At 35.8% G+C, this 26,147-nt stretch overlaps 1 long non-coding RNA gene across 1 annotated transcript in view; it reads right to left on the bottom strand.

Moving 5' to 3' along the window:
• The window catches only part of LOC311618395, a 714,645-nt gene that overhangs the window by 612,499 nt on the left and 75,999 nt on the right, over nucleotides 1-26,147 (bottom strand). The window lies entirely within an intron of this gene.

Here is a 26,147-nt window from a genome sequence, read left to right as displayed (position 1 = left end):
GGTTACATCCTACAATTCACTTTTATTTAAACACCGCACTTAGTATTTTACATAAGACTAGACACATGTGTTAAGTAATGTAAACAGCATCATACTTCAGAGAAATACAGGAAATTTGGACAAAGTCCAAAGTAGTATAAAAAGGATGAAATAACTGCTCCTTTGATAAAGGGTAGAAGAATTAAAAGTTTTTAGAAATAAAGAGAGAAATATATGTATGTTTTAATAACCGTATTTACATCTCTGAAGTTTATATTTTTTTATTTTCTAAGGTGAAAACCAGGTGTCATTGGCTCTTTATTTCAAATAAGAAAAGAATAAAAGGGAATATGACAACATTAAAATTATATAGTCCAACAAATACTATATTTATCCTGGAGATCATAACATTCAGTTAAGAGAACATGGATTTAAACAGGAAGACTTGCAAAGGAACATACAAAGCCAAAAGACATCAGAACCTCTGGGTTGGGTAAACAGATATGTAGAGAAAGATGTAGCAGATACACCGCTGCCTCATTATTTCTCCATGCTTGAAACAATTGCCGAGAAATCCTGTAGATGCTTTTGAATTAGAAACACACTTTAAAGTCTAGATCCTTTAGATTTTGTCTTAATGAAAGAAATAGACTGAGAAAGGGATTTTCCCCCCTATAATATTAGAATTTTACATATGACACATCTTTTATTTATTTATTAAAAAAAACTTTTTAAAATTGATTTCAGAGAGAAAGAGAAAAGGAGAAAGAGATAGAAACATCAATGATGAGAGAGAGTCTTTAATTGGCTCCTTTTGCAGGTCCCCTACTAGGAATCGAGCCCACAACCCAGGCATGCGCTCTTTACAGGAATCAAACCCGGGACCCTTCATTTCACAGGCCAACACTCTATCCACTGAGTCAAACAGGCTAAAGCCACAATCTTTTATATCAACAACTTTTGAATAAAAACTTAGATTATATAACATTTTAATTGACTGCATAAAAACAAAAAGAACTACTGTATTTTCCAAAAACAATTATTCTACTCACTTAGGGAATTTTTGAAAATTTATAACATTATTGATATTATTAAATACTAAATATTAGTTAACACCCATCTCCTAATTTAGTTACAATTTTTCCCCTCTCGGTGAGAACTTTTAGGATCTACTTTATTAGCAACATTTAACACACCATACTGCAATGTCACTAAACTTATCATTTCATATGTTAGGAAAGGAGCTCTGAGGGAGATTAATATAAAAGTATATAATCCACCTATCCACTTTACTCATTCCAATTGATTCCATTACTTATATATATTTGGTTATGCTCTCTGTATTCCAAGATCAAATCTATATTTTTCTTGTTGAGGTTCAAAGTTTTGTTGTCACCATTCATGAGCATGTCATCATTTATACACATAAGATGCAATAAACCCAAAATTGCATTAACAACGAAAATTCAAATAAAAACAGAAAATTCTAATAAAACTTCTCTCTTACTGCACTGGTCATTATAACTCAGTAAAAGTTAAACAGTGACATCAGTGAAGTTGCAGGTAAGTTTTTGACCTATAATTAGTGAGACATTTTTATTCTAATGTATAACTTTCTTTGCTTTTAACATGAAAAATATATCCCATACTGTAGTGTCTCATCTTTCATAAATGGTGTGTAATTTAAAGTGCTACTGATGCCAGGGAAGTTCCCATAAATTAGGTAATGCCTACATAAATATATGATCTATTTACATAAAAATGAAATAAACTAAACTTTAGAAATTTCACTCTGAATATTAAAATTCAATATTAACTTTAGTTATTTTATATTCATTGTTTGCTAGCATATATTTTAGTACATAAGTCTCTGCTAACTGTTGTATGGGACTAGAGAACATGATGCAATATTGGAATTTCAATTCTGTCATCATTTAGTTCTGTGTCATTAGACAAGTTCTTAACCTCTCTGAGACCAGATTTTAATAGTTGGGTTTTAGAAGCATCATACAGAATGCATATGAAATGTAGTACATGTAATATATGTAATTAATAAACTTGCACCTGATGATTTACAATGTTAAATAAATTAAAAGTTTAAAAAATATCAACATCACTACTTTTAGCAATAACAAATGTCCATTATCTAATAAGATCACTAATAATTAGAAAATATATTGTATGATCCTTTGTATTTCTTTGGTATCAGTTATTACTTCCTCTTTCATTTCTGATTTTATTTATTTGAGTCTATCTTTTTTTTCCTTGATTAGTCTGGTTAAAGGATTGTCAATCTTATTTATTTTTTCAAAGAACAAGCTCTTGTTTTCATTGATCTTTTATATTTTTTTTTCCAGAAATATTTTATTGATTTTTTTACAGAGAGAAATGGCGAGGGATAGAGAGCTAGAAACATCGATGATAGAGAAACATCAACCAGCTGTCTCCTGCACAGTCCCCACTGGGGATGTGCCTGAAACCAAGGTACATCCCCTTGAGGAATTGAACTTGGGACCTTCCAGTCTGCAGGCCTGCGCTCTATCCACTGAGCCAAACCAGTTTCGGCATTAATCTGTTATATATTTTTATACTGTATTTTGTTTATTTATGCTCTGATCTTTATTATTTCCCTCCTGCTACTTACTCTGGGCTTTGTGTGTTGTTTTTGTTTGTTTGTTTGTTTTTGTTTTTTCAAGTTCTGATAAGTGTAAAGTTAGATGATATAGTTAAACTGTTTTCCTTTTTTTTTTTTTTTTTTTGAGACAGGCCTGTAATGCTTTGAATTTTGCTCTTAGGACTGCTTTCCCTGTGTCCTGCAAATTTTGGGTTGTTGTATTCTCATTTTAATTTGTTTTGAGGTGTTTTTTGATTTCTTCTTTGATATCGTTGTTAACCTATTCATTGTCTAGTAGCATTTATTTAGCCTCTATGTATTTGTGTGTTTTCAATTTTCTTCTTTAATTGATTTCAAGTTTCATAGCATTATGATCAGAGACAAGCAATCACTTCAAAAATAAAAATAAAATGCTTAGGAATACATTTAACCTAGGATGTAAAAGACCAGTAATCAGAAAATTATAGGATACTGAAGAAAGAAATTGAAGAAGATACAAATAATTGAAAGAATATATCATGTTCATGGAAAGAACTAACATTATTAAAATATATATACTACCTAAAGCAATCTACCATTTCAATGCAAGTTCTATCAAGATACCAACGTGTATTCTGCAGAATTAGAATTTTCCAAAATTTTATATGGAACCACAAAAGAACCAGGATAGCAACAGCAATCTTAAGAAAGAAGTAAAAAGTTAGAGAAATCACACTACCTGATATCAAACTACACTACAAGGCTATCGTAATTAAAACAGAAAAGAAAGCAAGAACATATTAGGGGCTAAAGATAGTCTATTCAATAAATGGTGTTGGAAAAATTGGACAGATACCTGCAAAAAAGAAAAGAAATTAGACTACCTTCTCACATCACATACGAAAATAAACTCAAAATTGATTAAATAATTAAATGTTAGATTCAAAACCATTAAGATCTCAGAACAAAACATAGACAGTAGACACTCAGACATTTCTAGTAGCAATATTTTTTCTGGTTTATCTCCTCAGGCAAAGGGAACAACATAAAAAATAAATAAATGGAATTACATCAAACTAAAAAGTTTTGCACAGCAGAGGAAATGACTAACAAAATAAAAATACTGAATGGGAGAACATATTTGTTGATACTTCTGATAAGAGGTTAATATCCAAAGTTTTTATAGAGCATGTAAAACTCCAAAGAAACAAACAATCCAATTTAAAAATGGGCAGAGGAGCTGTCAGTTCTCCAAAGAGGACACACAGATTCCAATACATATACTTAATGTCCCTCATTATGAGATAAGTGAAAATCAAAACCATAATGAGATATCTTCTCACACCTGTCAGAATGGCTATCATCAATAAATCAACAAACAATAAATGTTGGCAAGGATGTGGAGAAAAAGAAACCCTTGTATAATGTTGTTGGGAATGCAGATAGGTACAGCCATTGTAAAAAAAAAAAAAAAAAAAATAAAAAGTGTTTGCCTCAACATTTTTATTTATTTCTTTATTTATTTTTAAATATTTTATTGATTTTTTACAGAGAGGAAGAGGGACAGAGAGTTAGAAACATTGATGAGAGAGAAACATCAATCAGCTGCCTCTTGAACACCCCCTACTGGGGATGTGCCCGAAACCAAGGTACATGCCTTTGACCAGAATCGAACCCAGGACCTTTCAGTCCCTAGGCCAATGCTCTATCCACTGAGCCAAACCGGTTTTGGCTGCCCCAACATTTTTAAAGGGAACTGCCTTATGACCCAGTGATTTCATTTCTGGGAAATTATCTGAAGAAATCTGAAAAACTAATTTGAAAGAATATATGCACTTCTATGTTCATTGCAGCATTATATACAACTAGAGGTCCAGTGCATGAAATTCCTGCATGAGTATGGTCTCTAGGTGTGGCCAGCAATCAGGGCCAATTGGTGTCTTCTGCTGCCAGCCAGGGCCTTCTTTCATTCCATGCCAACCCTTGGTGATCAGCACACATCATAGTAAGCAATTGAACTCTCGGTCTCTTGGTCAAACTCCTGAGGGGACACTTTGCATAGTAGCCTTTTATATATAGTATATACTAGATGCCCAGTGCACAAAATTTGTGCATAGGAGGGGGTGTAATCTCAACACAGCCTGCACCCTCTCCAATCTGGGACCTCTGGGAGGATGTCCAATCAAATTTTGTGCAGCGGGCCTCTAGTTAACTATAATCACTATGCTGTATGTTCAATTCCCACTTGTTCATTCTATAACTTAAATTTTTTACTTTGACTATTATCTCCCCTTTTTATGCCTTACTTCCTGGTAATCAACATACTGGTATCTCTTTCTATGAGTTTAGCTCTTTTATGTTTCATATAAATGATATCATACAGTTTTTTCCATTCTCTGTCTAATTTCACTTAGCATATGCCCTCAATGTCTAGTCATATTGTGGCAAATGACTAGATGCCATTCTTTCTCATTGCTGAATAATATCTGCATTTACAGTTATGTCTATGTCTATATCTCTATATCTATATCAATCTATATAGATATTTATATTTTTATTCATTATATTTTTAACTTTTGGGTTTTTATAGAAAAGTAATTGATTTTCAAAATTAACTTTATTACTTCACATTTTCTTTACATATTCATTTGTTCAGAGACACTTAACTTGTTTGAATATCTTAGCTATTGTGAATAATGCTGCAATGGACATGATAGAGGAACTATCTCTTTGAGTTTCTGTTTTTGTTTTATCCAAGAAAAAGAACAAATTAAGCCCAAATTCAATGGAAGGAAAGAAAAAAAACACACAAATACTTGAGCAAAAGTAAATGAAATAGAGATTAAAGAAGCAATAGAAAAGATGAATAAAAACAAGAGCTGTTTTTTTAGGATAAACCAAATAGAAAAACCTTTAGATAAGCTCAGCAAGAAATGAGAGATAGAGAGAGAAAGAGAGAGAGAGAGAGAGAGAGAGAGAGAGAGAGAGAGAGAGAGAGAGAGAGAGTTCAAATACTAATATAAATGAAAGAGGGGACATTACAATTGACACAAAAGATGATATATGACACAAAAGATGAGACTATGACAAAAAATCATTCACCAACAAATTGAACAACCTATACTAATTTTATAAACATTTAGAAACATACAAAATACCAAGACTAAGTTATGAAAAATAGAAAATCTGAACAGATTTATTTCTAATAAGAAAATTAAATCAGTAACCAAAACCTACCAACAAAAGGACTAGACAACTTCACTGGTGAATTTTGACAAACATTTAAAGATTAATACCAATCTTTTCTCTTAAAATAAAGTAAAAAATGAACAAACAACACAACAAAAAACAAGAGGGAATACTTTCAAACTCATTTTAGGAGGTCACTATTTCCTTAATGAAATTATAGGCCAATATCCCAGATGAATATGGAGGCAAAAATCTTCAGCAAAATATTGGCAAACTAAATTCAACAGAACATTAAAAGGGTCATACATCATGATCAAGTGGAATTTATTTCTAGGATGCAAAGAAGGTTCAACCATCAAAATCAGTCAATCAATGTGATTTACCACATAAACAAGATGCAGAATAAAATATCATATGATCATCTCAGTAAATGAACAAAAAGCATATGAAAAAGGATCAACATTCTTTCAAAGTGGGTTGAGAAGAAATATACTCCAACATAACAAAGGCTATAATATGATAAGCCCATGGCCAACATCATGCTTAATGGTAAAAATCTGAGGGTTTTTCCTCTAAGATAAGGAACAAGACAAGAATGCCCACTCTTCCCACTTTTATTCAACATAAACTTAGCCATAGCAATAATATAAGAAAAATAAATAAAAAACATTGAAATCAGAAAAGAAATAATATTGTCTCTATTTCCAGTTAGTATGATGTCATATATTAAAAACCCTGTACTATAACAAAAATTGTTAGAATTAATTAATAAATTTAGTAAATTTGCTTTTCTATCCACTCACAATAAACTTTCAGAAAGATAAATTTAAGAAAAAGTATGCTATTTAAAATAACATCAAAAACAATAAAATACTTAGATGTAAATCTGACCAAGCAGTTGGAAGCCTTTTATATTGAAAACTAGAATCCACTAATGAAAGAAATTGAGGAAAATACTAATAAATGAAAAAAAAATCCCATGTTTATATGTTAAATGAATTAATATTAAAATGCCCATATCACACAAAACAACCTACAACTTCAATGCAATCCCTATCAAAATCCCAACTGAACTTTTTACAGAAATTAAAAAAAAAAATCTTAAATTTGTATGCAGCCACTAAAGATCTAGAGTAGTCAATATGACTTTGAGAAAGAAGTACAAAGTTAGAAATATCACACGTTCTGATTTCAAACTATATTATAAAGCTATAATAATCAGAACAGTATGGAGTTTCCTCAAAAACCTAAAATGGAACTTCCATTTGACCCAGTGATCCCACTTCTAATAATGTGTTCCTGATTTCACCACCATGCAAGGTGATGATCTATCAATGCTGTAGGCTCCAAATAATGTGTATCAGAACTATTCACTCAAAGGACAAAAGGGAGAAGCATTTTTGTCAGCTCCCAAGTTCTCCTGGTCAATTTGATACAGGCATTTAGTCCTCCACTTAAGGTGCATGTGTGAGTGCAGAGTGAGTTCACAGGGCTGTTTTTAGCTGCAAAAACTAGAGACATTTTTGGGCAAGAAGCAAGAAGTACTTGTCCACATGCCTGAAGCAAGGTCTTTGCAGGTACCACCTGGACATAGTCTATTTAGTCCTTGTCACTGCAGCCTTGGTTGTAGTAAGGAATAGATAAGGGGATTTAAAGGAATGCATAAATGTGTGCCAGACAGGCAGTTATCACTATGTCTAAGACTATTAATATTTATTAGAAATTGTAATTCAAATTCAGACTAGGCTGTTAAAGTGTGGCCTATACAGACATATTCTTGGGTATAGATTGGTATAGATAAAAAGGCTTAGACTAAATTTTATTTGTTGAAGCTAGCTCACATACTTTATTTTGCAAAATTTTCTATCCTGATGAAAATGTTATAATTTTAAGATTCTTGCTGAACAACAGGAATTGCAACCTACTTTTTTTAAATGAAGCTAGTTAATTTCCCAAAATTTTAATGACTTCATAATGTTTCTAAAGCTTAAAATATTTTTATCATACTTCATCCATCTCCCTCCTTTGATGAAATGTTATGCATATAAATCCAACCTCTTCCTTGTTTTCTATTCCTAGAACTGTACAAACAATCCCACTACTGTCGAATGCCACTATGTTTAGCTCCCCATTATGTTGAATTTTTCTGGGTTCTTAGGGCTTCAAGATAAAATAAAATATACTTCCATGAAACATCTACTATGTGCTACGCACTGAATTTTACATACTTATATAAAATAGATTATCTACAAATATAGTTGTTTAATCCCTGTAACAACCCTGAAGGTTGTGAATAAGAAAAATAAATTAGAGGAGATCATAATTTATGTAATTTCACACCATAAGTAAAAGCAGTGCTGAGATTTAAATTCCCTTTTCAGTACACCCTGATTAATTCTTACAGCTTGCATTCCTAACATGGTACTGTAATAATTTATCTTTATTTTGTATTTTGATGTTTTAACATCTTGGGGTTTTGCAGACTTCAGAGGGACTTTCTTTCCAAGGCCTACCTCATTCTTGATCATAACAAAACATTTCTTTGAGAGCATGGCTTTTATATGCAAACCAGCAATCCAGAACCCATACCCCAGCCACTTCTTTTATTGGTTCTTAAACTCGGTACCACTATTTCTATACAAGGAATTTTGGTGGGGGAAAAGGAGGAAGAACTTCCATGCCTTTTCTGAGCTCATCAGCCTCCCAGAATCTCTATGTGTTCACAAATTTGGAAACTCTCTGAACCTCATTGCTTAGAATTGTTTGTGCTTTTTTTTAATTGAAGTATGGTTGATTAAATAATTGGCTAATGATTGACTCAAAGGCTCCAAGTTCCAGAACTTCTAATTGCATGGCTGATTCCTCTGGCAACCAGGCCCTATCCTGAAAGGAACCAGCAGGAGCCACCTCAGTACCTTAAACACAGGAAAGGTGGAAAGGCACTTAATTTAATTTGAATAACAAAAGATGCTTCTCTCACTCCTAAAACTTGGGAAACTTCAAGGGTTTTAGAAGTTATTGTGCCAAAAATCATGAAGGAAAATCAAAAACATATTTTTTTTTATATTGCAGTATCACAACTTCCAATTAGGAAAGCCAATAGATTCACATTCAAATGTAGGGTCCTTCCTTTCTAGTTAAAATCAAAGAGTATATTTTATAAATTCTCTTTTGATATCATTGATTGGTTTTAGCTGTCACTGGACCAGTTCTGTGCTGGAGTCTGGCCCTGCCCTAGTAGGGCCCAGGATCTCCAGGCTCTTGCCTTGCACTAGAGAGAATTCAAGTTATTCGAGTAGAGATAAAGAGTCCAGGACCTGGGTCTCTGGAGACAGGATGAGGAGGGTGTAACAGCCTGCTGTTCCTGGTTGCAAAGCTCACAGGGCAATTCTGTGAGAAGTGAAAGCACACTTTGGAGTGGACATGGGCAAACTCAGGAGTGAGTTGTGACCTGGGTCAGTCTGTTCTTGGGATTTTATGTATTTCCAAGGGTAGGTTGTTTCTGAACATTTTGGAACCAAATTCTGACTCTGCCTTCAGGTTGGCAGTGAGTCTCATTCCTAATAACATTGTTCAGGAAGTGTCATGGTATTTGCCTCCTTTAATTCCACCCCCTGCCCAGCCCACCACCCCACAGCCCCATACTGTGGTACTGTGGTGTCAGTTTTCCATTATAAGGATTGCCAGCACTGACCAGCAGACCCTGAAAGATTACTCTGACACAAATTTCTATGAAAGAGAGGGCTAAGGGGCTGCTTGTTTTAGGAGCAAACAGCCCTGTCCACCTACCTCGTTAGGCTTTTATTGTAACAACAGCTTGAACTAAAATTAACTTCTAGGTACAATCAACAGGGTAAGTACATGCTTCTACAAGATAAGGTTTAAAGACTAGACAAGGATTCCAGCAAAACACCTGGGGGTTTGGACTTGTTTGAAAAAGTTAAGGCAGGGGCTGCCACCTTTGGCAAGGTCGCCCTAAGAGGTCCTTGACCTTTTCAGAGAGTCCTCCTTACAGACTTTCCAACCAAGTCCTGTATAAGGTTGGTACAATGAATGTGGGGTTGATCTCTGCTTAATTTTTCCTCCATTTTGGATTGACCTGGTTTTAGTCAGTCCTGGTTGCTGACTTCTGCTATCTCCACTGCAGGAGTTTCCTGCCATATATCATTTCCTGTTGATCATGTGCAGAAGCTCTGGTGAGAGGACTAAACTGCTTATTGGCCTGTGATGTCTGCTCCTATTTCCTCATTCCACTGTTGGGAGCTTTCTCTAATTTCCTTCTATCCTGCCTCAAAATCATGTAGTATGAAACGTGTAAATTGGTTAGAAACATAAATTTGTTAATATATTTATACAGGACATAATTTCAGTAAACTATCAAGCTCTTACTATGTGTACAGAATTGCTATGTGCTCTCCACAGTTTAATGTAGCTCAATCAACTTTGACATTCTGTCTCTGAGAAAAAAAAATAATTCACTTGAAGATTTTTATATTTTACTTAGAATATGGTTGATAGAAATGCAGACAGAATTTGACAGTAACATGCACAACAAACTAGAGGTTTCTTATTTCTTATTCATTTTATGGCTCTTTTACTTGTACTGAAAGATTAACTATAGTCCACATTTAGAAATTTTCTTAGCTAGAAATGTTTCTAATGTAGCAATTAACAAAATGCTCTGTGGGATAGGGGTGTATTAAGGATCCATAATTGTGGGGATAATGTATGCACTAGCACAAGTATTGTATTAGTCAAATGCCTAGAAACCTGTTCCCCTCCATTTCTGCTTTGAAATTTACAGAATTACGCTCCCTGTAGTTCATTTATAAACAATTAAACAAAGTGTGGGTAATATTCCAAGTGCAATAAGTTGTTTTTCAGTAAATTTTTTTAGTAGCAGTGCTGACTTGAATAAAACACTTCTGAGACAACTCAGGTCTCTACTGCTTTGATTTGTATACATTTCAGAGATAGGTTTGTTTAAATTCAGACAGGCAGGCAAGAGGGGTTTATGATTAAAAGCCATCTTTAAACTAAAGACAAAATTCTCATAGATGTAGGGTCAGAAGTGAGAGAGAAGGCTGAAAACATTCTGGTTTTATCTTCTTAGACATTTCATTCTGGGTAAAAATTATTTTTCAAAGATGAGGAAAATTCCCCTCACTTAAAAAAGGCCATAATGTTCCCCATGCAAATAGAAATCCTCATTTTATGGTGATATTCTATGGTAAATTAACAACCATAGTGTCATTCATGTTCACGATCCATTTACCTTTTAGCATATGGATTATTTATTCATCTCAAAGGAATTTCTGAGCACAGAAAAAGCAGAACGTGTTTTCAGAAGAAAATGCCAATTTGTACCAAAGAGAGTATCAGGAGTTCAGCTTACAACTTTACAAAAGCTTAACAGACTTGTCACGCTATTCAAATATCTGATAGTCCCCAATTCAATGTGAATCCATTCCCAAACTGTCTGGTATACAGTGGATAATATGGTATACAGGGATATTCCTCAATTCCTTTTTATATAGGAAACCATGATAAACACGCCTGTGTTTTTTATTTGGTGTGAGAGGAGAGTTGGGAGGAAAAGGTATGTGCACATATAATCACACATACACCACCACTGAGATGACAGAGGAGCCCGAATGTTTGGCTGTGGCTGTTCACTGATAGGCGGTGTCCTTTAAACACAGTGGGAAATAACCCTCTGCACCAATCCGGACATCTTAGGTAGCACAGAGAGTGAGGGAGTGAGAGAGAGCCAAAAAAATAGGATCAAGAGGATAGCAGTCATGGTCCCCAACAGCTATAGATACATTATCTGTCATATGTCACACAAAGACTTCTGAAGCATTAACCTAGGAATTTTGGAGAAAATGTTTTCCACTAGGAGACAAGGTAATGCCTGATGTGTTGTTTACACTCTCTTCATAAGTTTCCTATCACAGATCGCCTTCTTCTCAGTCTTTCTGAGGGTTTTTAGCATTCTCATTCCTAAATCAAAATGGAGTGTTAGTGGCTTCTCATGAAAACATCAGATATTTGTTCAACCACAGGCATCAAAGTTGTCACATCATATCCCACAAATCACCCAAACAGGTTAGCAACACCAAGGGTAATGCTCTCAGAGCATCCTTTCTATGCAACACCTTCTCTTGAGTGACAGAATGACCTGTCACTCAAGGTCATTCTGAAAGGGGCATCTTATCCCAAACTCACTCCCTCATTTATTCATATTTGACAAATTGTTATGCAAAATGAGTTTATCTTCATTGCACTATGAACTCCTAAAACATATTTCAACTCTTTTTTTGTTCTTAGTGAAATGCAGTTTAATAGAAATTAAGGAATTTTGTTATTCAGCAAAATGATAATCAAAGTTAATTTATTTATATTTTATTTTCTTAAAAAATGCATTTTAAAATAAGTTATTTTTTTTTTCTGGCCTTACTTTTGTTTTTATTTTTCCCCAGGTGAAACATTAATTCCAGTATGATATTCTCTTTTTAGGAGACAGTTGGCTAAATGAATGTGATAATGACCACTTAAGAGTCCCCTCCTTGGTCTCCATAAGTGACTGATTCCTGAAGAACCTTTTACAGGGTTTGGCAGACAACTTTTATTAAATAATAAGGTTTAATTTTGTTTTTGTTTTCAAATTTGTGTTAAAAGTATAATCTAGGGAAGTGTTTCCAAACCTGGGTTTTACAAACCTCAGAACGTTTCCAAAGGATATCAGAATTTCTAATGTTTCTCTTGACAACAATTTTTTATTCATGCTTAATGTTAAAGACTGCTTTACATTGTCCAGAATGAGAAAATATTGCTGAAAACTTTTAAATGGTCTGAGATCTTTGTTTCACTATTCTGGAGAGTTAATGCAATTTTTAAAGTCAGTAAATTTTTTTCACAGGCCATGTTTTTTTCAGAATATTATGATGTGTAAATTAAGAATGCTTATAAACTGCTCCTAAAAGTAATCCTGCAAAATGGAACAGTCTTTCATACCACTAAATGTCAATCAACTCAACTGGGATCATCACATGTGACTTTAGAAGTTAGTCTCATACTTTATAGTTATAGTCTGTATTATCTCACTCACTTTATCTGAAACGTTCTTATCTGAAACACTGAATTCCAATTGATAAATCAACATATAAAGACAAAATTGCCAGTAGGAATCTGGGTAGCTATAACTAGAATAGTAGCTAATAATTGTTGTATATCATTCATTTGTGTGCTGCATGAGTAAAAGAGCAAGTGAGTAAATAAATGAATCAATGTAACACATAACCCAGATTATAACTTTACTTAAGAATGAATTGGCAACTTCAAAATTAAGTATTTGGAATAAACAACTGCTTATATTCCTGCTTACATGTTTGAATAGATAGTATGTGTTTGTGTGTGAGAGGGTGTGTCTGTGTAGTGGTTTAATACTCATGAAGTGTCCCCTGCCTTCTGAAACAGATTTCTCCAGGGCATGACAACTAGAAAGAGCACTAATATAAAGTTTAAAATGCTTAGCACAAAATTGACAATCATCCTCTGGACCTGCAAATCACAGCAAAGTGATGAACTCTCTGTCCACTCCAGTCACAGAGTACAAGGTGCATTCGTTTTAGGTATATGCATATACTTTGCAAAGGTATAAACTGAGAAAAGTCCAAGGACATTTAATCTATGCATTTTGAAATGCAAATTTAATTGCAGTTGAACTTTATAATTGATATGTGAATGCTCATTGAAACCTAGCTCAATCCAGCAACATTACAATATTGTTTTCCTGTTCCCCCCATTCCTAGACAACAAATATTACCCAATTATTAATAAACTTCCCAATTATTCTAAGCAGCCTTTTCTATTTTAAAAATAATAACATAACTTGGAAAAAATGTAATGAACTGTGATTTCTTGTCCAAATCAATGGATCATACAATCTTTTCATCAAAGTTTCCAATGTGCAGATGAACATTTCCTGAGCCATTCAGTCAAGTCCTACTGTGCACAAATTGATTACCACTAGATGTAATCAAAACCAGGCCTGCTGTTTTAGACTTGAATTTTCCAGCCAGATTAAACACTATTATTACCTAGTCCTGTTTTTCCTGGTTTTCGTCTGATTTATAAGGTAGGAACACAAGAGAGGGGAAAGTAGGTGAAACAGAAACCTGCCATAGATCTGGCCTCATTTTTGCCTTACCTTCTCTCTATCACAATTGCTCCCCTGAGAGCAGGCATCAGTGGTATGCAAATCTAATTGCAAGAGTAATAAACAGAACCCACGTGGATGTTTCTCTGGTAGTTAACTCTGTTAATGTCAGACTGACAGTTGTCTAAATGCCTAATCTCTCATTGAATCAATAGTAACACATTTCAGACATAGAAAAGGAGTTATGGGAGATTGCCATTTCCAGATTGTAATAGCATTTTCAGAAGATTATTAGTATGTGCTGGCATGCTAAACAAAACAGCCTACAGAACAAGATTTTTTGGTCCATTGTAGGCTACAGTTTAATCCATTTAAATATTTTCATCAAAATCAAATGGCCATTGACTTGCTTATTTGCATAAAAAACAAATCAGGGAGCCTGGCAGTGTCACTAAGTAGTTGAGCTTTGACCTATGAACCAGAAAGTCATTGTTTGGTTCCTAGTCAGGGTACGTGCCCAAGTTGTGAGCTCAATCCCCATTGTGAGGCATCCAGGAGATGCCATCAATGATTCTCTCTCATCTCTCTCTCCCTCCCTCTTCCTCTCCAAAATCAATTATATAAATATATATATATATATATATATATATATATATATATATATATATATATATATAATATTATATATTATATATACACACACATACTTTTTAAAAGCAGGGATAATCTAAAATAAACAAACAACCTAATAATTGAAATTAGTACATTACAGTGATTCTCATAATAAGGTCCCACAGCAGCAGCAGCATCTTGAAATGGCTAGAAATATAAATAAATCTTCCATTTTCCTGCTCCACAACAGATCTGAATCCCAAACTCTGGGAGCAGGGCCATCCATGTTGTTAAGGTGTTTCTGATGCACACTGAAGCTAGAGAATTACTGCCTTAAAACATACTCCCCAGTTTTTAAGTAAAGAGGGTCTCTTTTGCATCTCATTTTCTTAAATTTGATCCAAGTAATTTCAAGTAATCAAACAACAAAAAAGAAAATATAACCAAACTATTATTACCAGTTTATTCTTATTTTCTACTTGAACAACACATTTCTATGTCATTTAACAAAATGAATTCAAAGTAATTATGAAGATGAAATTTGTAAGAATAAATTATTTTTGTAATTAAAAAAATAAGTAACTTGGGAATCATTAAGGATCTAGTTCAGGCTTTCCTTACCTCAGCATCATTGATAATATAAGCAAGATAATTCTTTGCTATGGGTGGCTGTCATATGCATTATGGGATGTTAACAGCATCTCTGGCTTTTATCCATTAGATGACCCTAAGTAGTACCCTTTTCTCCAAGTTGTGAAAACTTGAACTTACAAATGTCCCAGGAGGGTGGGGTAGCAAATTGTCCTCAGGTTACAACCATTGATCTATTTGATCATTTAAAAGTAGTTTTTGTTGACTTTAAAAATCAACATTTACTGCACTATTCAGCCCATTAAAGATACATATTCCACATTGGTATAGAAATTTTGATATGTCAAACTGAGTTCTCACACCCTCATATAAAGTGATATGATAATGAAAAACTCTGGTGTACTGGAAGAGCAGTGGTTAGAGCTCAGCTGACATGACTTGTCCTCTGATCTCTATTAGTAATTTGTGTATACCACTGTAAGAAATCATTGAATCTGTTGTGGCTATTTTATAATATGTAAACCAAGGCTGGTAGTCTATATTACCTCTAAGGTGACCTCTACTTTTTATATTACTATCAATCATTATGTGTTGGTCATAAATAATTATAAATAATATTTAGCTAATACTTTTCAAGAATGATACTGAGTATAGACATAATCTCTTTAACCTTATCATCAACTCCACTAGAAAGATGTCATTTCCATTTTCAAAATAGAGATGCTGAGACCCAGTCCTATTATATAACTTGCCAATACTAAACAATAATGTCTAGGCATTCTGATTCTGGCCAGGGCCTCTCCCAATATATCATATCTTATGGAGAAAAACAGGAGACTTGGTTGGAAAGTCTGGAAGGAGGAAATTCTGAAAAGGGAAGTTGGGCTTCTGTTTATCAGAATTCTGACTTGGGGGAGTTGGCCAAAGGCAGCTACCACTAATTGTTCCTTGATCTTTCTAAACAAGTATGTGCACATGCAGACCCATGGATGTTTACCAGAATCTTTATGCTTAATCTTTAGGTATCCTTGTTTAAAGGACAATGCTGACACATGTGTCATCCCAAGATTACTTGCCCTACTGGTTGTATCTAAAAGATAAACTTTATCTCAAGCTGCTGTTACAATAAAAGCCTGAAGGGGCAGGCAATCAAGGCTGTCTGGTTCATCTATCTAGGCATTCCCTTAGCTTTCTCTTACATAGCAATCTTGTGTCAGAGTAATCTTTCATCCATTGCTCAGGATATGCTGGTCAGCCGTGGCCATATCTGTCTTCAGTTGTACCAAACCTGACTACTGGGAGGAGCAAAATTATCCCCAAGAGGAGAACAGAAGAGCTAGCTATCTTGCAATAACATAAGGTTTTTTTTTTTTTTTAATTAATCAAAGACAACATTGCACACATATGAGTACAGGAGAAGTTGTTAGTTTTCACTCCACAAAGTATTTATGGGAGCACTTTTGATTCGTCAGTCATTATGCTTAGTGCTCCAGGAAATGAACATTTCTAGATCTTGGCTGCCCAGCCTAAAGGAGTTCAGCAGTTTAAATAGCACACATCCCCTGGAAGAAGACCCTCGTTGATCATCCTTTAAGCATTTTCGAGAACAATCTTCTAGGCAGTGCCCTACTAGACAGCCCTCTTTCTTTTGCCCTCCTAAGAGGCAGATGCAGAAAAAAATTGCAGTAAGTGAAGACAATCATGAAAAGGTTTGCATTGAGCTTGTTTGCATTCTGTATCCCCTTTCAAATGAAAAGCATACTATATAATAAAAGGCCAGTGGCCATAAGCGTAAGAAATAGAATGACGGCTCAACCAGTCGAAATGAGGTGCATTGACCACCTCTCCGTCTCTTCCCCTCCCCCTCGCCCCTGCCCACAGGCTCCAATCACAGCATGGTGAACAAGGACCCACGGAGAACCAAGGTGAGTGGCAGTGGGGTGGGACTGGCCAGCCTGGGGATTGGCCGACCTCTTGGTCCCTCCCCACAGGCCCTCCGGCTGCAGGGAACCAGAGCCATGATGCAACTGGCGAACTGAGGGGTGGCTGCAGGGCAGAAGATGGCCCTGATCACAGGCTAAGCCTAGGGACCCTACCTACGCATGATTTCATGTGCTGGGCCTCTAGTAAGAAATAAAAATTTTTAGGTTTGCTAATAGACATTTATTTACATTCATTGTCTCCAGAAGCCTAATTTATCATGAATGGTATATATCTGCCTATCACTTAAATAGTGGCCTATGGATACTACTGAGTTTGTTAAGAGGGATTCTCAGCTTCTATTTTTAACCCCACCAGGTATAGCTCATGAGAACTTGAGAGGAAGTTCTTACCCAGCTACTTTTCTCAGGTGGCACTGAGGAAATGAGTTTATTCCAATTCATAAGAGCATAGCCAATTATTTCATTCCAATTTATTAGTGTCAAATTTAACCCTAGAAAAATATGAGGGGAGAAAAGGAGGATCATGTAAATGCTTATTTAATTTATAAAAATTTATTGATTTAATAAAGAAACATAGATTTGTTGTTCCACTTATTTATGCATTCATTGGCTGCTTTTTGTATGTGCCCTGACAAGAAGTTGAATTGGCAACCTTGGTGTATTGGGACAATGTTTTAACCAACTGAGCTACCCAGCCAGGGCCTCAATGTTTACTTTTAACATTAGGGACAAGCACAATAAGTTGTTGATATGAAACATCATTTTTAGAATTGACAGTATTAAGGATTGAGAAAATTGAGGTTAAATAATTTAGCCAAGTCATTACCAAAAATTAAGTTAATCACAGCCAATATTCTAATGACCTATTTATCAGAAATCACATTGTTTTTGTTCTCAAATAAAAAATATGGCTTACTAGTATTTAGCATTTCTCAGACTTGTCTAAAATGATCTATTCAAAGTTCAACAGAGCTTTAAGGATCCTATTTCTGTTTTTTATTACTTTAACAAGAAGGATCCTAAAACAACAACAACACAATTACAGGTGAGTTTCAGTGGCTTTGTTTTATTTTTTCCAATTGGAGACAAACTTTGTCAGTCCATCTGTACACAAATTGCAGGAACATTGTGAAGCTCTGCCCCTGACAGAGTGCTGAACATGCTGTCAGAGTTATTAGTATTCTTCATAGCTGGCTGTTGTCTTCTGGGCAATTCTCTTGCTTTAATTTAGGTCACTAATGATATTATGAGATAGTTTGATGGTGGTATAATTCCTTTTGATATTGTTTTTGTTGATACTAATTCTAATTCCATTAAAGACAGAATTCTAAACCCACCACGGGAGAGAGGATGGTTGGAGCAGGGCAGAGGGGAGAGGAAAAGAGGGAGGTGTGGTGAATAGAGTAAATGGCAAGGCTGGGTGATGGGATCTGGCCATAGTCCTGCCCGGATGTGGATTTTCTCCTGTGCTCTCTGCTCCTCTCCCAGCGGGAGAGCTGAAGGCTGGGAGATCACAAGGCACTGCTCAGTGTCCTGTCAGGTTTGAAATTATTTCCGACAGGATCCCCAAACAATCGGTCTTTCCCCGCAGCAGCTTTTACACTAGTTGAAGCCTAATTTATAAAATAGATCATTCGCTTCAGTGAACCCATCTCTGATCCTCCTAAGGTATCCTGTGCAAAGACCTCATTTAAAAAACATAAAGCTTTCCCAAACCCATCCCTCCCTCTTCCTCTCCAACTTCTCCCTCCTCCTCTTGAAAAAACAACTTGGAGACTCTAATGATTATTGTTCAAAACAAATACTTTCCTTGTCACTCACCTTCATTTATTTATATTTTATTGTGTGTAAAACCATAGCATTCACTTGCTATGCATGCTTACTGGTTTTAAGTAAAAACAAGCGCTGGAAAGTTCTATTCTGAATGTGAAGGCGGGATGACTTTCTGCTCACCTAAGACATGTCCAGTCTGCAGTCCAGCCTGGTTCTTCTGCCACTTTGCCTACCGTGAGAGCTAAGTGGATATGGAAACATGATTCAGAATTCACAGCGAATTTTCTGGTGGAGGAGGAACATATATTAAAAAGTATCTAGCCAAAGCTGGTTTGGCTCAATGGATAGAGCATTGACCTTCGGACTGAAAGGTCCCAAGTTCAATTCCGGTCAAAAGCATGTGCCTTGGTTGCAGGCACATCCCCAGTAGGGGGTGTGCAAGAGGCAGCTGATAGATGATTCTCTCTCACTGATGTTTCTAACTCTCTATCCCTCTCTCTTCCTCTCTGTAAAAATCCAATAAAGTATATTTTTTTAAAGTATCTATAGCAGGGGTGGGGAACCATTTTTTTCTGCCAAGGGCATTTGGATATCCATAACATTATTCAAAGGCCATACAAAATTATCACCTTAAAAGTTAGCCTGCTATATTTGTTCAAACTTTTAATTAACTCTCCTTTAATGCCTTGGCAAGGCCAGACCAAATGATTTTGTAGGCCTTACCCACCCCTGATGTATAGAGTAAATTAAATATTTAGAAATTTGAAATATCACTTACATAATAAAAATTAGATATTATCTAGAAAATATTCAGAAGAATTATCACTTAGAAGTATCACTGCAGAAATATTAATCAATCAATCTAACAGCATAAAATAAAAGGTGGCATGAAATCGGTAACATGGTAGCATATGAAATTCTATTGTTTGTCTCTCCCCAGAAACATAATTTTGAACAGCTATCTGCATACAAAAATACCTTAAGAAGAGCCAAGGATTTTAGGTGAGGGATTGCAGTACCTGAGTGAAGATTAGAAATAGGAAAGGAGGCATTGAGGAATGTAAGAAAGATAAATGAACACATCCCTATTACTCCTCTCCAAGCCCAGGCAGCCCAGCCAAGATAAAAACCCTCCCAAAGGGAGAAAGATAATAAAATGAGCATCTGATTTCACCATGGACACTGTGCATCAGGCTGAACCAGGTGGTGCCTGTGACTCCAGGCCCCTGGTGAGATTTCATGAATCCAGACAATCTCATCTCAATGCCTGCCTACTTCAATGGCCTCAGGCATCTCCCAGGAACCCTGCAGCTTTCACAACTGGAGCTCAGTAATCTAGTCCCCAGGGACACTCAGGTACCTGATAGTTCCAGTGGCCTTGAATTTGCATTGAATCTCCAGCCTTTAAATTTGCATAAAAATTTCAGTGACACTTTTTATAGAAATAGAAATAACAATCAGAAAATTTGTATAGAACACAAAAGATCCTGAATAACCAAAGTAATCCTGATAAAGAAGAACAAAACTGGAGGCATTACAATTCCTGTTTTCAAACTTTAATACAAAGCTATAGTTATCAAAACAGTATGGTATTGATATGGAAACCAAGATCTAGACTAATGGGACAGAATTGAGAGCCCATAAATGAAACATTGCATATGTGTTGCATGTTTCAGACATGCAAAATAAAAAATTGGATCTTTACCTTATACCACTCACAGAAATTAATTCAAAATGGATTAAATACTTAATTGTAGAACATGAAAGTATAAAATCACCAGAGGAAAACATGAAAAAAGCTTCTTAATTTTGATCTGGCAAACCATATGATACCACAAGTGTAAGTAGCAACAGCAAAAATACACAAGTGGGAATATATCAAACTAAAAACCCCTGCACAGCAAGAGAAGCAATCATCAAAATTAAAAGAGAACCTATGGCCAAAACTGATTTGGCTCAGCAGATATAGCATTGGCCTGCAGACTGAAAGGTCCCAGGTTCAATTCCAGTCAAGGGCATGTACATTGGTTGTGGGCACATCCCCAGTAGGAGGTGTGCAGGAGGCAGCTGGTCGATGTTTCTCTCTCATCGATGTTTCTAGCTCTCTATCCCTCTTTCTTCCTCTCTGTAAAAAATCAATAAAATATATTTAAAAATAAATAAATAAGAACAAACCATCTATCCAATAGGGGTTAATATCCAAAATAAGAAACTAATAAAACTCAATAGCAAAACAGTAAACAATGTTATTTAAAAATGGGCATAGGGCTTGAAAAATTTTTTTTCAAAGAAGACACCCAAATGGTGAACAAGTACATGAAGAGATGTTGAACATCAGAAATCATTAGAGAAATGAAGATTGAAACTACAAATTTCATCTTACATCTAACAGGTTAGCTATTGTTAAAATGACAAGAAAAAAGAAGTGTGGGTGAGAATGTGGAAAAAAAGGAAGGCTTGTTTGTTGTTGGTGGGAATATAAATTGGTGTTGTCATTATAGAGAACAGGAACTATGTTCTTCAAAAAATTATAAATAGAAATACCATATGATTCAGCAATCCCATTGCTGGGTATATATCCAAAGGAAATGAAACATTACCTTCATGATATATCTGCACCCCATGTTCATTGCAGCATTATTCACAATAGCCAAAACATGGAAACAACTCTCAGATATGTATACTAGGTGCTCAGTGTACAAATTACTGCATCTTGAAAGGAACTGTGGTCCACGAGGCTGTGGTGGGCACAAATACTATATGATCTCACTTATATGAGAGATCTAAAAAAGCTGCCTTAAATAAATAGAGATTAAAATTGTGTTTGCCAGAAGTTGGTAAGTGGAAGAAGTGGGGAGATATTAGTTAAAGGGTACTGGCTTCTCATTATAAGACAAATAAGATCTGGAAATTGAATGCAAAGCCAGCATGGTAAGTATAATGAACAATAGAGTATTGTATACTTGAAAGTTATTAAGAAAGCAGCTCCTAAATATTATACACACACACACACACACACACACACACACACACACACTCGCACACTGTAATTATGTAAAGTGATAAAAATGTTAACTAATTTTATTGTGATAATCATTTTGCTCTCTCTCTCTCTCTCTCTCTCTCTCTCTCTCTATATATATATATATATATATATATATATATGTATAATCATCATATAACACATTTACATGCATAGCTTATATATCATTCATTTGCTTAGGATCATTCAGTTGCTTAGGAATATATATATATAAATAAATGCAAATATATATAAATGCAAATGATTGGTCACTATGACATGCACTGACCACCAGGGGCTAGACACTCAATGTAGGAGCTGCCCCTTGGTGGTCAGTTTGCTCCCACAGCCAACCGCCTACATCCCCTCCCTCAGCCTGCCCCCCAACCTCCCATGGCTCCTCCCCCATGGCCTTTCCACTCTAGTTGGCCCAGACCCTGGTCAGAGTGGGAGACAGCCCAGATCAGCCCTGATTGCTGGCCAAGCCAAGGGACCCCACCCATGCACAAATTCGTTCACTCGGCCTCTAGTTTCTCAATAAAACTGGAAAAGAAAAGCTGAGCTGCATTCTTTGGGTTGCAGTCCATTCAGGGTAGCAGTAAAGTCCATACCTGACACCCCATCCAAAATTGCTTAAAAGAAGCAATGAAGTTTAGAGAACATACTAGTTACTGAACACTTTCCAACTTTTTTCTAATAATAAGAATATGCTAATTACTACATAGGACTGCTTTAAGCTTCCAGTCCAAGAGCTGGCCAGAAAAAAAAAATTATTTTTCACGTTTAACACTGAACCAAGGAGCTGCAGTGGTCACTGTGCTCAAGACAATAACAGACTACAAAAACTGCTTTTTTTATTTGTAAAGATTTATTTGACCATTTGCTGGACCAGGAACACATTTAGGTACCTGAAGAAATGGGAGAGTAGTTATTTCTGTGACTGGTCTGTGGGTCATCACTGAGGTTATAAAACCTGATTATTATTCCTAAGGATTCTGTCAGAGATTTAGTTATTTAGCATTTATTGAATCACTGGTTTGTAAAGGTGATGGAAGTAGAATTTTCAGTGTTCTTTATTGGTGGAGTAAATACTTTTTAAACTAGAAGTGTTTCACTTGTTACTTCAAAATTCTTCCTAGCAATTCTTTTACAATGAAGTCCTGATTTTCACAAAAATAAAATTTTAAAACTCAAAAAACAAATTAAACAAGAAAAAGGGGACAGATTATTGTCCAAAAAGAACATGTGAACAACACATAAGGTTTTTAAATCAGAGAATAAACATGAAAACTGGAGAGCATGAATCTAAGGTGGAAGTCAGCAATCTATACATGTCAGCCACTCTGCCAGGCACTTGGGTTCAATCTTTTTATCTTTCTATATGTGTGTAGAGATCATAGAAATCAGTTTGCTAAAGAAAATGTGAAGTAAATGGTGGAAGGGCTAAAAAACACATTTGAAAACTGCCTATCATACTTAGCTGAGTCATTGAACAGACCAATATGCTATATGGCATATTGACTGTGCAGTAAAGTTAATAGTCTGGGGTAGCCATAAGTTATTTGACTTAGGAAAAGAGAAGAGCAAAATCACTCTAGGTAATCAGCCTGTGACTCATTGGAGAGATAATTCTAAAAGTTTCTGTTTCCTTCTGGAAGTTTGTTTCATTTACTTGATTTCCCCCCACCTTCCACACCAGGATAGGAATAGAGAAGTACACACAGTGCACAAATACACTCATAAGTGATATGAGGACATCTGTGATATATTGTGATATTGATATTGATTACTGTGACAACACAAATACATATTTGGCTTTTGTTTTGTTCTGGCACAGAGCTCCTAGTACCAGAATTTCCTAAGTGTGCAGCACCACAGAGTTATATATATATATTTTTTATGTTAAAGAGGGGACTTTCGAAAAACTCCTAGTCATCAAAGGAGGGGTCACAAGGGAACCAACCACACGATGAGAAGTTTGGAATTTTTAGCCTGAACCCTTCTGAACTTTGAAGAAGAAAGAGGAGCTGGAGATTGAATCAATTACCAATAGCCAATGAGCCTCCATAAAAACTGAAAAGGATGGGGTTTGGAGAGGTTACAGGTTGGTGGACACAAGCAGATTCGGGGAGAGTGGCATTACCAGCCGGCATAGAAGCTTTAAGCCCTTTGCTAATACTTTGTACTATCTACCTCTTCTATCTGGCTGTTCCTAATAAACACATAACCTAATAAGTAAACAGGTTTCCTGAGTTGTGTGAACTGATCTAGTAAATGAATGAAACCCAAGAATTGGGTACCTCCGATTTATAGTAAGATGGTCAGAAGCACAGGTCACTACCTGGGCTTGTATTTGGCATCTGAAGTAGGGAGCACTCGTGCTCTGAAGTGGGGACTGAGGCCTCAACCCCTGGGATCTGGTGCTAGCTCTGGCTAGATAATGTCAGAACTGAGTTGTGGAACACCCAGCTGGTGTCAGAGAGTTAAGTGGAAGTGTGGAAAAAGCTCACTCCCACTGGTATTGGTATCGGGGGTATTAACAATGATGTAATCTCATGTGATTTGAGAGGGAGGCAAAACAATATGTAAAAGCAGCAATAACCTGAACTTGAGAGCTTGATCCTGGCGAGGGCCTTTCATCTGGCCACTTCACCTCTCTGAGCATCAACTTCCTAGCTTAAAAGCAAATAGTTTAGCTAAATGGTATCTAACGCCACTTTCAACTCTAATGTCTTACACTTTTTTTAAAATCAGTTCTAAACTGAGTTTGGGTTATAAATGGATCTTGACTAGTTGAGTTTGTTTGAGAATGAGGATTAAGCGACTTTATTCTTGGTGTCAATTCTCTGAACCTTCGTATCTTTCAAAACATTTTTCTGTTTACTTAATAATTGTACTCCGATGTTGCTAACAAATTCATGGCAATAAATGAGCCAAGCTAAAATAAAAGAAACAGAGAGTAGACACAGAAGTACTCTCAACTAGCTTGATTTTATGTAGCCTTGTTTAAGGAAAACTTCCAAATTCCAGCTGTGTACTATTTAAATGTCTCCTTAAGTGAAACTGACAGAGGGAGAATGGGATCCAATTAGCAAGAGTTTCCTTTCCTTGCATCTGATAAGTTAGCATCTGTGCCTTCTGATAAAGGCACTCTAATTTTTTGTGTGGCATTTGCACTATTCATTAGTTCCTTTTTACTACAAATAGCTGATTCCAAGAAATGCCTCAGGGCTATGATGAGTTGTCAGGCAGGTGGTAGAGCGCATCACCTGAGAAGAAAGCTTCTACAGGCATAGATTTGGGTTTTCACAGTAACAGTATGTACGGAAATGTGGAAATAAACTTTGTTAGTCACACTGGGTATTTTAATAGTCCCAAATAATGATTCGTTTAATATAATAAGAATATGTTAATATTGATAATGACAAAGTTAATTACCAACCTGTACTTATCCTCTGATTCCCTTATAAGTAGATTTAGTATTTTAGAAAATGTCTCTTTTTTTGTGATTATGTGTACCTGTTTGGGTACAGGACAAAAACTTATTTTTCTTTCATTCCCAAATGTCAAGCCTCCAGGTTATATTTTTGTTTGGGGAATTCCCACCCCGCTCTCATTTTTCTGCCAACTTTTCTTGCTCTATCATGTCTGACAATGTCCTCTGGAGTTTCCATCAGTCAGCAAGGCCTCTATCCTTCTGTTTCTTCACATAAACTTCCTTTTCCTATGTGTTAAATGTATTCTGAAAACACTAGTTTTCTTATAGTCAGTCTGATCAATGCCTAAGTGCTCCCCAGCTGGTCCAATTGCCCCTAAATGGCCTCCCCTCTCTACCTGGTCTCCCCTCCCCCCCCGCCCCCCCGCAACTGTACCCCCCTGCTGGCCCTATTGCCCACAACTGCCCTCCCCTGCTGGCCATCTTGTGGCGGCCATCTTATGTCCACATGGGAAAAGCCATCTTGTGTGTTGCAGTGATGGTCAATTTGCATATTAACTCTTAATTATATAGGATTATATATATATATATATATATATATATATATATATATATATATATATATATAATCTCCCTGACCAGTGCGCTAAGTGGTTAGAGCACTGGCCCCTCTAATGGGTCTCAGAAGCACATACCAGGGTTGCAGGTTATATCCCAGCTCCAGTCAGGGCACGTGCAGAAGGCAACCGATCAACATGTCTCTCTCACATCTATGTTTCACTCTCCCTCTCCCCCCCCCACCACCTTTTCTCCCTTCCTTTCACTCCAAAAATTAGTGAGAAAGTATC

Source organism: Pipistrellus hanaki, assembly GCF_964339955.1.
Source record: "Pipistrellus hanaki genome assembly, chromosome: 2".
Lineage (NCBI taxonomy): Eukaryota > Metazoa > Chordata > Mammalia > Chiroptera > Vespertilionidae > Pipistrellus > Pipistrellus hanaki.
The sequence above is the reverse complement of the archived record's forward strand: the minus strand, read 5'-3'. Positions and strand labels throughout refer to the sequence as shown.